Here is a 14,146-nt window from a genome sequence, read left to right as displayed (position 1 = left end):
GCTTTATAATTTTATTGATGTAAGTAATGGATTGTGCTGAAAAACGATAACGTTCATTTAAAAAAATAATCCGAAAATGATAAGCCTATGTCTATTCGGGGTTTATAAGGCGCTCCCGACGAAGAGCTCGGCGAATAAACTGAGCTTCAATATCCACATGATCCTCGAGGAAAGGACACGTCATGATGACGTGTTTGTAACTCTGGTTCAGGTCCAAGTTAACCTGCCAGCGAGCAGGTTAGCTTTAGAGCACAAGTTGCTATAGTAACTGACTCAGGTTCTCTTTAAGCTTGGTTTCTGGAACGGAAAACCTTGAGTTCCGTTCTGAGTTAACTTACCCGGTTTTCTCGCTTAACCCACTTCTTGGAATACCCCCAGCTAGTCTGTATACCAGAAAACTGACAAACAATTCAGCAACCAGTGCCTTGAAGTGAGCTGCTAATAAGTGCTACCAAGCAGGTGTAGCTCATCTAGTTTGATTAGCCCATTGGCTCCCTCTGCTAGCCAGTGGCAGTATAATGCTGAAGCCACCCCTTACACGTGGATCAAAAAAATCCAGACAACAAAAACAATCCAGAGAGGCACACAATTCACAAGGAGTAATCCAAAGAGAGAGAACAATAACAAACCATGTCAGTAATCCAGACTTTCCAAGAGAGTAATAGAGAACAGTTCAGTATGCTTACTGAATTCACAAATGGTAAGTGAACCAGTCCAGGTATATATTGCAGTGTGTAAATGGGGACCAGGTTTAGATTAATAATGAGGTGAGGTGGATCGAACCAGCCGGGCTGTGGGATTCTGGGTATTGGAGTCCATGGAGGCTGACTGCATGACAGATATAATAAAGATACAAATAATCAGTCTACTCCCATTTCTATGGGTACTTCTTGAGGCACACGTTTCCCACTGTGCCTATCGGTGACCTCTACGGAAAGACCACCATCTATTGCAACCCATAGCTTTACACAGGAACACCAAAACCCTGCATTCCCCACAGGAACATCACAATCTGTCACCTCTACAGCTTTTGCCACTCATGCACCACAACATGTTTTGACTGTGCACTGGAAGGATGGGGAAAAAAGTGATAGAAACCACGAATAATGCTTGATCTGTATTTCAAAGATTCAAGGTATGTGAGCAAATGTTTTCATTGTGATTTTATCAAATTTTCTGCATGCTTTGCACCTGTTTTCCACCTGCACTGAAGTAGCTGGCTGGAGTAGAATGATGCATCTATGGCCTAGAATACAATTTACACTATTTATGTATGTGTTAATGTGTCCATTGTGCAGGTAGAACTTCTCTGAGGATGTGTTTACCTTCCACACAAGGTTGAGTAATGCAGGGCACTTCAAGGAAGTTCACAGCATTGAACAGACAATACCTTCTTGTTTCTCACCTGTGAAGGAACTGAAAGTGGTTACTGCCTCATTGAAGTTGGGTGATAAAGTCTTAATCACATTGTTTATTTTATTAGATCATTCACTTTACAACTCCTTCATTTAACTAGGCCAAACCCATGGTATTTTCTTCTTTTATTGCTTGGTATTTGTTTGTTTACTTTCTTTCTGTTTCTTATTACAAATTTAGTGATTGATTTGTGTAATTGATAATTTTATGAAGGATGAATACTATTCAAAAACTAGATTGATTGGTTTTCTATATATAGTAAACCAAAAAAAGATTTTTTGCTTAAATATTTGCTTAATAGTTTCTATCTTCCTGTGCATCATGCTCAGTGTCACTGGAATTCTATGTGGCAGGCCTAGAATAAAGAAAGGATAAGGTAGAAGTTTAAAATGTATTAACTTAAGTGTGAATCACCAGTCACCTTAACCGGTCTGGCACATGTGAGCTGCAGTCTGTATGCCGTACTTACCATAACAAAGATATGGTCTGAACTGGCAAGATGAGGGTGAGGGTGGGAGGGGTGGTCTTGAAGGCACAGACACACTCCATGCATCACTGGTAGATTTGCATTTTTGAAGTCTCCTGCAACAATGAAAGACTCGTCCAGGCGTGTAGTTTTGAGATTGGTAATGGTCTCGGAGCAAGACAGGTGTGACCTCAGTATGTCTGCATGAATATTGACTGGACTATATAAAGCCCCTCCCACTTCAATACACTACTGATATTACAAACCTGGTCCAGCATGTTCATTTGGCAGCTCTTTATCCATTTGTTCATATTCCAATATGGTAACCCAGGAAAGTCTTGGACTGAGACTAAGTATGCATTGGTCACTGTGTTGTTAAGGTCAATGGGACTAGTTAAAAATTTTGGACTGTCAACTGTCAGTCTCACTGTGGTAAAGTTAATTGTCCATCTCATGCAAACCCTGCTTATTGAGTGATATCTAAAAGTCATTGGGGTGTCACTGCCACTAACATTCTCAGCTTGCAATTCAGACAAATCAGCAAAGCCTGATTCAGGATTCGCATTGATTTCCATCAGAGACCATCTCAGGAAACCTTGTGATGGTCATAGTGTCTTGGCCCTGTGCAGCATTCAGAAATTAAATATTCTTATCAGTGGTTCTTCCGACTCATTTGTACTTTATGTTATTTGGTTAGGGGAGTCAGGCTACAAATGCCCTCTGCTCTGAGACTCTGCAAATGTGAGTGACTCCTAAATTGATGAAATTGATTGGTATTGAAATATGCCAAGGATGATAAATGACTGGTTGATGTTTCATATCATAGATATACATAGACACACAGGTTTCAGCTCGAATCTCTGCATGTCTGAAAGACATTGCCTCTTGGATGGCAGCTCACCACCTAAAGCTTAACCCAAGCAAGACAGAGATGCTGTACATCCCTGCAAGAGCCAGTCCTCATCGTGATCTTTCTATCTCATTCGAGAACACCGTGATCACTCCATCCATGGAAGCGCGTAGCCTTGGTGTAGTTGTCGACAATCAGCTCTCCTTCACGGCCCACGTTGCTAACACAACACGATCATGCAGATTCGCCCTTCACAACATTCGGAGGATTCGGCCATTTCTCTCTAGGGAGGCCACTCAGGTCCTTGTCCAGTCCCTTGTTATCTCAAGACTGGACTACTGCAACTCCCTACTGGCTGGTCTTCCTATGCATGCCATCAAACCCCTGCAACTGATCCAGAACGCTGCAGCTCGGTTGGTCTTCAACCTTCCCAAGTTCAGCCATGTCACTCCCTTGCTGTCCTCCCTCCACTGGCTTCCGGTAGCTGCCCGCATCAAATATAAAACCCTGGTGCTGGCCTACAAAGCAAAGAATGGTCCAGCTCCTCCTTACTTGATGGCCATGGTAAAACCCAGATGCATACCTAGAGCCCTCCGCGCCTCAAGTATGTCTCGTCTTGACCCTCCATCATCCAGGACACATGGGAGACAAGCATCCAGACTTTTCTCTGTCCTGGCTCCAAGGTGGTGGAATGAACTTCCCTTGTGTGTCCGAACATCGGAGTCACTTGCTGTCTTCAGACGCCGACTGAAGACCCACCTCTTTCAAGTGCACTTTGCATAATTATGCTTTGTCTATTGTACTTTATCGTCTCTTTCCTCAGGTATTGTGCATAATTGGGTTATAGGAATTGTTTACTGTCTTTTTCCTCAGGGGATGTGTATATTCAGGTATAACTGTTAGGTATCATTTGACTTTCGTCTAGTGGTTTTTCCAGCTTAGAGTACCTTGTGTTCAGGACTATCTATTCTACCTTGGAGATTCCAAGCAACTATATAGCACTTTTGTAAGTCGCTCTGGATAAGAGCGTCTGCTAAATGCCATAAATGTAAATGTAAATGTAAATATACTTCTAACCCTTATAAGTAGCCTGTAATGCTGCTCATGCACAATCATGAGCCTTCTGAATGAATGTTTTAAGAACTTGTGGCTGGCAATTTAGAGGCTCCCTGGGCCATCAGAACACAGTGTGGTCAACAATTCCTCCCATAGAGTATTTTTGCCAGACTGAACTCTGTGCTCTGATGTGTGGCTGTGTGAAGGGCAAAGCTTATCTTGGGAATATATTTGTTCTATTTGTAGTGCTTATCACTGATGTAAGCCTGAATCGCCACCTTCAGCGTATGATTTACTCTTTTGGTAGCATTTGTTTGGGAGTGCTCTCTGAAAAATGTTTTTCCCTGTTCTAAAATCAGGTACTTCAACAGCCCTTGATGGGCAAACACCTCACTCTGAAACTTATTCAGAGTGAAACGTGTCCTGTGTCACACCCAGGAAGAGAGAATGAATGCTGGAAATCTGAGTCCAACAGGGGTTCAACATGCTGTAATGCAATTGCAGCTTTCACTAGATCTGGAAAGATGTACTGGCTGGTGACTTGGTAGCAAAAGACCATCATCACGTCCAGACAGACATTAGCCGGGTTTCCATCCAAACCTTTCGAAAAAATTATGCGCAATTTCCAAGTTTCGGCAGAAAAAAATGCTAATTAAGCCTTGATCCATTCATTGCAGTTATGCGAATAAACTTTAGATCACGTGAGAGGACGCCAAACAATAGTGGTTTTACATCCATCTGGCAGTTACGCATTTTTGCACGTTGAGGTTTTGAAACATTTTTTTCTTTTTCTTTTCTATACATGGAGAAGTTAAATTCAATTTTTGCTCTCTCCAGAACTGTTTTTGTATGCATTTGCCATCTTTACATCGCGATCATGTTTGCTCTTCGGCATGATACGTTATCGTTTATGCGAAAAACCCTTTTCCATCCAGTTTTTCCGAATTTTGGCGATGCGATAGTCTAACTTTTCCACCTCCTCCTAGCGTAAAAAGCTTTTTGCGATATTTGGGGCTTTTTTTGAATTTTTGACTTTTTCCATCCAGCTTTTTTCATGCGCATTTTCAAAATGCACAAAAACTCAGTGGATGGAAAACCCACTGTCATCTAAATTTCAGAAATGGGTCTGCAGTTAGAGATTGGGAAAGTTTGAAATTTGGAGAAGCAATCACAGACAGTACACAAGCGTTTGTACACAAGCCCTGCCAGAACAGTGTTCACAATTCTTTGAAACGTTGCCGGCGTGTTACAAAGGCCAAAAGTCATGACTAATTAGAAAAGGCCACATTGTCTTTGGCCTTCAGGTCCTTTCCACTCTAACCTGCCAGTATTGTTGCTCCAGGACAATGGTGGAAATACATTTCTCATGAGTCTAGTGACTCACTTACTTTGGAAAGTGGACATCGATCTTTAACAGTTAATTTATTCAGACCCCAAAAAATCCTACACAAAACCTAGACTCTCCCAAATGTTTCAGCACAGAGATTACAGTCACCACTCTAAGCCCCAGAGCTGGTTCAATTATGACTTCCTCAAGAATTCTGTGATACTCAATGAGCTTCTTTTTTAGTGGATATGTATTGTACGCATGAAGGTTTATTGGTTTTACCTCTCCTGTCTGAATGTGATGCTCTGTTAATGTGGTTTGACCCAGTGGCTGGTGAACAATCACTGAAAATCTTCTAATAGTCCCTGCAGTTTTTCTCTCTGAGCTGTATTTAATGAGGATTCACCTACCTTAATGGATATGGTACTGTACTCTTTTTGTGAATGGACCAAGTCTGGGCTCTCCAATGCACAGAGCTTCCTTAGCTCCAGGTTCAACTCCCTCTTTACCCCTTCTGTGAGTTTCTTGGCAGGTTGGGGTATCAAGGGGTCCTGCTTGGCACATGTACAGTGAAGGATGCATGGAGCATGAACTCATTACCAAGAATCAAAGGAGAGGACATTTGTCTCAGGAACTTAATAGAAGAAACACTGGCCATAGAAACATATTGGTAACCGGGAGACACCAACATGATTTCAATGAGCTGAATTACACATAATGGAGGCGCAAATCATGGGTGTGCATTTATTTCCTCCACATGAGTCTCTCAGTATTGCAGACACTGAAGCTCCTATGTCCAAGATTGCTGTTTCAACTTGATGTTTATGCTTTACTTGACACAGAATGGAGTATTCCAGAAAATAGGATGATGTGTCCTCTGTGTCCTAGGTGAGCAGTCTCTAATAGTCAAGAGATAATGTATAATGGAGTGTTCTATGATTGGTGAAGGAGCTGAGCTTGGAATTCTGGGAGTTGTAGTTAACAAGATCATCCCAGGATGGGGATGTAGTGGGAAGCGTGACCACTGCAGCCAGGATTCAGTCAGTGTCTATAGACAGAACCAGCCTGGGCATGAAGCATTATGACACATCCTCTTTCAAGGTAGGCTAACATGACAGTTGTGGGTCTATCTTAGAAGGCAGACACATGGAAGCTTGATTAACTGAATAAGGCATGGGCAGACCATGTAGCTAAGTACTTAGGGGGTTGCCTTTACTCTCATGTTTCCATTGCCTAAGAATTGCATGTGCTGTAAGCTAAAGCAGTCTCTCAGCTAAAGCAGTTTCTCAGCTAAATCAGTCTCTCAGCTAAAGCAGTCTTTCAGCTAAAGCAGTCTCTCAGCACTTCCATTTCTTCTCTCAGTTGGTACCTGCTCTTCCAACCCAGAAGTAGTACTAGAAGTACTGAAGTAGTACTAGATCCTGGCCACATGGTTACATGGTTTGCAGTCATAATCACAATCATTCTTCTGGCCACTATTGTATTCAATAACATGACAGGTACATAAAAATGAATGCAATATGTAAAAATGGTTATAAAGAGAATAATTCAGGGAAATCCCAATTTTTTTTACTCTCCTCCAAAATGAAGTGTCAAGCCCCACACAACATTTTGAGTGTGTCAGCTCCAAGCAGGATAACTAAGATAGTTTAATGACAGTTTAACACTGTTCATATTCATACTACTGACCAGATAGGTTGTATCAGCTTGCAGGCTAACACCCTGAGCTACAAGACATGAGGTTGTGCACATGAGCAGTACAGTTTGTAAGAAGTCGTAACAGTGGCTCGGCCCACTTTTGCTTCCTCATGCACCTCGTTCAGAGCTCCCTCACCTGGTCGACAGCATCAAGGGAACCTGCAGTCTCATGATGTGGTTGGTATAGCAGCACAGGTTTGTGTAGCCCCAGGTTTCCCAGCCTATGCCAAGTTCACATTACCAATACAAAATATACACTATTTCCATCCTATGGGGATCAGAGGATGTTTTGAAACACACCCAGTCCAGTCAGGAGTAGATCTTGCATGCAGAGAGGAATGGCAAAAGTTACAATCCTTATAGCTTGCATTACTGGCCCTAATGTGTTTTAATTTAATCATTTATTAATTATTTATTAATTTATTATTCATTATTATTTTTTGCAGATAACAGCAAACATTGTGATTATTCTTTAAAGGAATTACTGTGCTAGTTTTACACTTTTTTGCTGTTAGTGTGCTACATCGCCTGAGCACAAAAACATCTACCACTGAACTATCAGTTAGCTTAGGGCACTCGCTGGTTCCAGTTAAACATTTCAGCTGCATTTTTTTTCCTACAGCTGCTAAAAGCTCCTGGGTACGTTTTATTTATTTTTCCCCTTAAAACTGTCATTATTCTAACAGCGATGTGTGACTGATGCTACCGTGCGGCGTAAGAGCAAAGCCACCCCAGACCTATTGGGTATGATGGTGGAAATGTGTCTGCTCCAGCTGAGCTGGAATTTGTCTTTTGGTTCTCTTGCTGCCATGTACTTTTTTGCCTAGTGTCATCCACATTTCATACACGCTCTCATTTCATACCAGCCCTTCAGCTGTCTTGCCATTTCTCCTTCGAGCACAGTGTCTCCTCTGAAGAGCAGACTATAGGTGTTTTTTGTTGATTTCATATTTATTTAAAATGGCATCTTTCACTTGGTCATACCCACAAGCATCATTAAAATCCACATAGCTTTACTTCCAAGAAGCAGGATGAGAGGGAAAGCCCGATCTTCCCAGGGTCACGTCAAAGCTTGTGAGGTGCATTCAAACATAAAATAATGTTCAGTGTCATTATTCTCCTTTAGCAAGGCTAAGTTCATGTAAGATGGCGCTTGGATCTTTTTGTCTTGAGCTTCCTCGTGTCTTGTTAGCTTCTTCTCCCAGTGTTACAGGATCTGTGGCATCAGAAGTCTGAAAATCTTCACATCTACAGGTGTCTCCTGTCATGCTTGTTGTGACACTGCTTCTTTCCTCTTTCTGTGGTTGAACTTGTAAACCTTCCCTGTTTTGCTGCTGTGGCTTGGCCCATGTCCATGTGGTTCCTTCATCCTCTGAAGGCTTGAGCCGTATCCACAGTTTGTGACATTTTCACAAACTTACACTGTCACCGTTTGTTTTCAATACCTGAGAGCTGAGTGCTGTGTGACCAGAAACCTGATTGCTGTGTGACCAGAGTGATTACAAAGAGTGAATTCACTACATAAGGACATTACACAGCTGTCTATGTCAAGCTTATAGTGCCCTTTTATTGAAGTCACCTGTAGAAACAATCGCAAACTATTTACAGTCCCAGGGAAAGACTGTAGCATACAAACGTGCAGTGACTCCATTAGCCCCATGGTTAATTTCCAGCAGACACACTGCCCAAAGCAGTTTTGGTAAAGAAAAGTACCTGTGGGCTGCAATGTGTAATGGATCACACACCAAAAGGGTCGTCCTGTGCTGATTTTGCACTGTATTGTTTTGACACTGTATATTGAAGGTTGTATCAACGTTGCTATTACCATATAAGCAATGATGTTGTGATGAGGTGTGTGTGAGAATGTTTTGTCCTTGCAGGTGGGACATTTTACTGTACTGCATTTCACATGAGTGAAAAATATTTAAAAAATAAAAATTAATTATCATTAGATATTATTAGAATAAAAATGGTGTATAATGTATAGTTTGCAGTGCTATGCAGTTTGAACCTATTCCTGCTATAATTTCTGCAAACCACCAGGTGTCACTGCTCTGGTATCAGCTTGCACGGCTCCAACATTTCAATAATTTACTAGCACAATTGGAAAGAAACCCCAAAAGCTTCACAAGGCTTTGCCTGCCCATCACTAGTTTCTGTTATTGCTTTTCTACATGTAACCCCACCCTTAAATAGGATCTGCATTTTAAACTCTGCAAGAATAATAATATTCACAAAAACCATTTTCAAGATTTCAAGGTTACATATGTCATTTACATCACCATGGTTACTTTAAGCTCTATGTAACATCCAAACTGGAGGTGCTACAAGAGTTTCTCTTTTGGGTTGGTTTGGCACAGGACAATGAAGCCTGAGCAAGTGAATGTTCACACTGTGGCAATAAGAACCGCTATTCTTGTGAGATTCACACGTCGGTTACTTATCTCTGGGGTAACCAGAAGACTGATACCCATTTGTGCCGGTCATGATTTATCTGTTCTCCAAGTTGGCCCAAGCATTGGGTAAGCATGTGTTCTAGCTGTTTGGGTTGGAGGAGATTCTGACTCACCAAGGCGATGATGTAGCAAATAAAATCTTTTAATGGGACAAGTCCCTATCCACCTCCTGGGATTGACCCATGTCAGCAAATGATCAAAACATCATTTTTTGAACACCTTGAGTCACATAAAGTGGGAGTGGTAGAAAATCCACTTTAAATTAGCACCTGAGTGGCTCCTTTTTACAGAGCTCTTTATAAAACATGCTTACATCCCACGAGGCAGGAGTTTATTCTTAGGAAGTCCTATTAGGAAGTCCTATTGGACTGGGCAGAATACCATAGACAGAGGATGTATCAGTGACTGGAATAAATACTAGTTTGACTAGAGAAATTCATAATTATTAATAGGGAACCCAGAAGTTAGCCATTACATCATGGTGTGACGTTCGGGCGCAGCCAAGGACGAGACACGGAATCCCCGCTTACGTAGCAAACGTTACGTTTAATAATAACAGATATTGCGCAATGGCGCACGAGAACACTGAAGCACATACACACAACGTGCAAACTTTAGACAAAGACGAGCACAGGACACTGCGCGAGCGCACATTAAATAGACGAACCACATTAGCCCCACGTGATTACGAGACAAGTCACAGGTGAGACTTATTAATCACACGACATAACCCTAACCCACGGATATCCACTGACGCAGACAAAGCACGTGGACCACGTATACACACGCCCAAAAGGGAGGGGCCGGGGTCCTCAACGTGACACATGGATGGCAGTGACGGGTAGCAGAGTAGGAACTGCGCCAGGTAGCTACTGAACGCAGACAAAGAATATAGAGAAATATAATAAAGAAAAGCAGCCACAAATTCTGTGAGGCCTGGTTGAGCAGTGGCATCATGTGCTAAACGCTAAACCTCTATTCTCTGTTTATTCACTTTATTTGTGTTTTGGGTCTGTTTGTGTCAGGTGGGTGAAACTTACGCCACATGCTTTGTGCTTTCATTAAAAGATTAATTGGCACAGATGAACTCATATAAAACACATGGTATTGTGTTAAATAATGCTTTGTTTTATCTATTCAATAAACGTTGCTAAAAAATACTGGTGTGCAACTGAGACGTCTGAATCAGTGTTGTGTTCAGTAAATAATTTCCACTCTTTCACCAGCAAAAACAAAATAATCAAAGATACAAATGAACATATTGTGACTGCTATAAGAAAACGTGTAGGAATGAGAAGTAATGACGTGCAAGGATGTTTCACTCAAAAGCTGTGAATACCTCATCTGGGAATCCCTCCAAATGTTCATGGAGTTGCAGAAGATGCTCTTGGACACTGGGGAGACGTCTGGAGTCCCACCTAAGATGTTCTTCCTAGTGCCAGTCATGAATACTGTTCACTAATGATGTCAATGAGTCACCATCCCTACTAGTGAGACACACCAATTAGGTCATTATTAATGTCACCAACAGGTAAAACCTGTCAATATATCATATGTGATATGCCAAAATTTGAAACTGGAAACAGGAAGAAGGTGAACAGAAAACTCAGTATTCACACCCACTGGAGAAGAACGCTCTTACCTGCTGACCTCATTTCCTGCAGCACAGCAAGAGGCATTAAGAAAAATTGGGACCACATATATTCTAGTCAGCAAAATTGAAGGATAGCCACCAGGTATGGTGTCCCCCCTTATATTTAAGCACTATGTTAACAACGCAATGAGATGCCAATAGCACAGTATGTTTGTCCTTCATCCATTTCAGTTCCTTCCCTGATCCAGGGGGAACAGATCCATACAGATGGACCAGATCAGTGAGGGAACAGGTCCATGCAGGAGGACTAGACAGATCCATACTGGGGGAATGGATCAGTGAGTGGACAGATCTATACAGAGGAGTGGATCAGTGAGTGGGCTGATCTATACAGAGGAGTGGAGTACATAGTGAGTAGACAGCCAAAATGTAATAAACACCCAACCCCAAAAAACACATTTTGGCTAATTGACTGTTTTGAGTTGGCAAAGGAGATCTCAGTGACACTGAGACTGTGACTGAAAATCAAACTGACAATAGAATGCTTACATGCTCGCTGAATGTTCTATATTACAGCTATTATCTAAAAAATATTATCTTGATTTTAGCAGTTTTTTTCTATTTAAGAACAAAAACCAGCCAAAAACACAACTAAAGGTGAAATGCTGACACTCTAAAAAACTTTTTAAACAAGGAAAAACACGACAGATCTTAAAATCACCTTAAAGTCATTCAAAACATGCTTTGAAGACCATATTTCTGTCTTTACTGAATACAAATTGGCTTGATTTGGAAGTTCCACAAAATGTCATTAGACAACAGAAAAATACACTGAACAATTACATTTAATAAATTACTGCTAAGTCAACTCACATCCACCCCCTTTCCCAGGTAAACAGAAGACACGCAATGTTTTATAAATGGCGAGTGGCAACACCAGAGAGATACAGCCCTATCTGTTGGAGCTTTAGGTCGATGAGCAGCACAAGAGACACTGCTGCTGGTAAATGTGTTAAGTGGTAAATGTGTTAAGTGGTAAATGTGTTTAGTGGTAAATTGAAGTATCGTCATACTCATTTCATATATTATTTACTAATTGTAAGGTTAACTGGCAGTGGACCATAATTGGTTAATTGAAAGGTTAATTGAAAAGTTAATTGCAGGACTAAGGTCAGGCGTTGTTTCCTTACTTAATTCATATATAATCCAACAAAACTTGTTCACACTAATTGTTTGCTGACAGTGCTTAAAAATGATGGAGCACCATAACATAACAAGATTGACCTGTGATCGGTCCTGAAAGGATTTCATCACAAGAACACATGTTATAAAGCTTAGGATAAATTTAAAATAGTGAATCAGTACATCTTGTGTTAATATCATGGAAGGATATTTGTACCAACAATTTCACTTATGTCACGTTACGGTCCCCGACCCCTCCCTGTTGGGCGTGTGTTTACGTTGTCTGCGTCTAGTCGTCGGCGTCAGTGGATCTCCATGTGTGCGGTTATTCGTCTCACCTGTGGCTCGTCTCGTCATCACTTGGTGTTTATGTGGTTTGTCTATTTAATGTGCGTTTGCGCGGTGTCCTGTGCTTGTCGTTGTTGAGTCTAAGGCTGTGTTCGAAATATCCTACTACATACTGGATACTGCATACTGCACTCAGTATATACTGGATACTGCATACTGGTCCTCGTAGTAGTATGCAGTACAGTTTCCAGTAGGCAACAAAAGCAAAGCATACTACGGGATCACGTGAATGTAGCGTTGCATGATGGGATGCAGTACACCAAGAAGATAGCTCTCTGTTTGCGTACTGGAATATTTTGCGGAAGTAGTAGGTCATCCGGGTATGTTTCGCGTACTGGAAAATTTCATTTTGGTCACATACTGCATACGGCATACTGATTTGGGACTCGATCGGTATGCCAGTAGTATGTAGTAGGCTATTTCAAACAGAGCCCAGGTGTCACTTTATGTTTATGTGTCATACACACGCTGTCTGCGCTATTTTGTGTTTGTGAATAAACGTAACGTTCGTGCTAAAGGAATAGGACTCGTCCCTCGTCCTTGCCTGTGCACCCAACGTCACAACTTAAATACCAAAAAAGTCTACAAGTACCAGATCAACAATAAAAAATTATCATGTATCAATGTGTAATGTCAACACTTGTGGACTTTTAAAAAGCTATGTACACTTGTGTGAAATCTATTATTATTAAAGTTAATTTATTGATTTATAAAAGAGTATAACTTCCAGAACAAATGCATTTTAGATGCAAATAATCCCAGAACAAATTAATTTTATTATCTGTATTGCCTCAGACGCAGTGAGAGAGGTTTGCTTCGATTTGCTTCTTTCCCCTAGTCCACATCACCAAGAACCTACATATAATCCTCACAATCTACAGAGACACTGTCAGTTAAGAATTTGTAATCATCTGTCTGGCTCTAGTACTCAAAAGTGACCAAAAAACCCACTCAGGACACTCGATAAAGTAGTTAATATATACTGAATATTCCATACACGAGAGAACATTGCAGAATAACAACATCTGAACTACACCACACTTTGGCTGCAGAACACCATTTTTCTTGTCACAACTAGATATTCTTAACTATTAACTCAAATGCAAAATCAAAAATTCTATTCTTTTTGTAAAGAGTAAAAACTTAATTCTAATGAAAATTTTCAGCCTGCCATAAGCAATCCATTATATGTGTTTCACATTTATCATTCAGCATCTGAAGCAGAACTGGACACACATTAAGCATTCTGCTCTTATGCACAGTAACCACCCCCCCATCTCTCTCTCTCTCTCTCTCTCTCTCTCTCTCTCTCCTCCCTCTCTGTCTCTTTGTCGTGCTCTCTCTGCTACCCCCCGCACCAATTTGTTTCACTTGTTTAATGACATGCTAGATGAGTCTCCCTCTGAGTACAAAGAGGGAACTAACCGTCCCACTGTGAAATACACCCACTGGAGCCCTTCTCCTGCAGTAAAACATTATAGAAGTCACTCTGTAGAGGATCTCATTTTTCTTCTGCATATCAGCAGTGCACGTCTCTCTTACCAGCACAGACAGGCCTCAGCCCATGTGTGTGGGGAGAGCACTCTGCCTTCTGGGCAGGCGACTCCACTCTTAATAGCTGTATAGGCTTTAAATGGATGGAGAACCAGGGTGATCTCTCCATTAGCTGATAAGGACAGAGAGCCAGGGGTGTGAGGAATGGGAGGGTTAACCCCCTCCCAGCTCTAATCTGGACAACAACAAAATGGATGAC

General features: G+C 41.4%; 1 long non-coding RNA gene across 1 annotated transcript; it reads left to right on the top strand.

The window, feature by feature from the left end:
• Nucleotides 1-566: 566 nt before the first annotated feature.
• On the top strand, nucleotides 567-1,472 carry LOC143513899 (uncharacterized). Its single transcript, XR_013130717.1, has 3 exons — nucleotides 567-700; nucleotides 1,001-1,135; nucleotides 1,299-1,472. It is a non-coding gene; the product is annotated as an uncharacterized LOC143513899 (long non-coding RNA).
• Nucleotides 1,473-14,146: the final 12,674 nt, after the last annotated feature.

The sequence above is a fragment of the Brachyhypopomus gauderio genome, chromosome 5 (genome assembly GCF_052324685.1).
Source record: "Brachyhypopomus gauderio isolate BG-103 chromosome 5, BGAUD_0.2, whole genome shotgun sequence".
Lineage (NCBI taxonomy): Eukaryota > Metazoa > Chordata > Actinopteri > Gymnotiformes > Hypopomidae > Brachyhypopomus > Brachyhypopomus gauderio.
The sequence above is the reverse complement of the archived record's forward strand: the minus strand, read 5'-3'. Positions and strand labels throughout refer to the sequence as shown.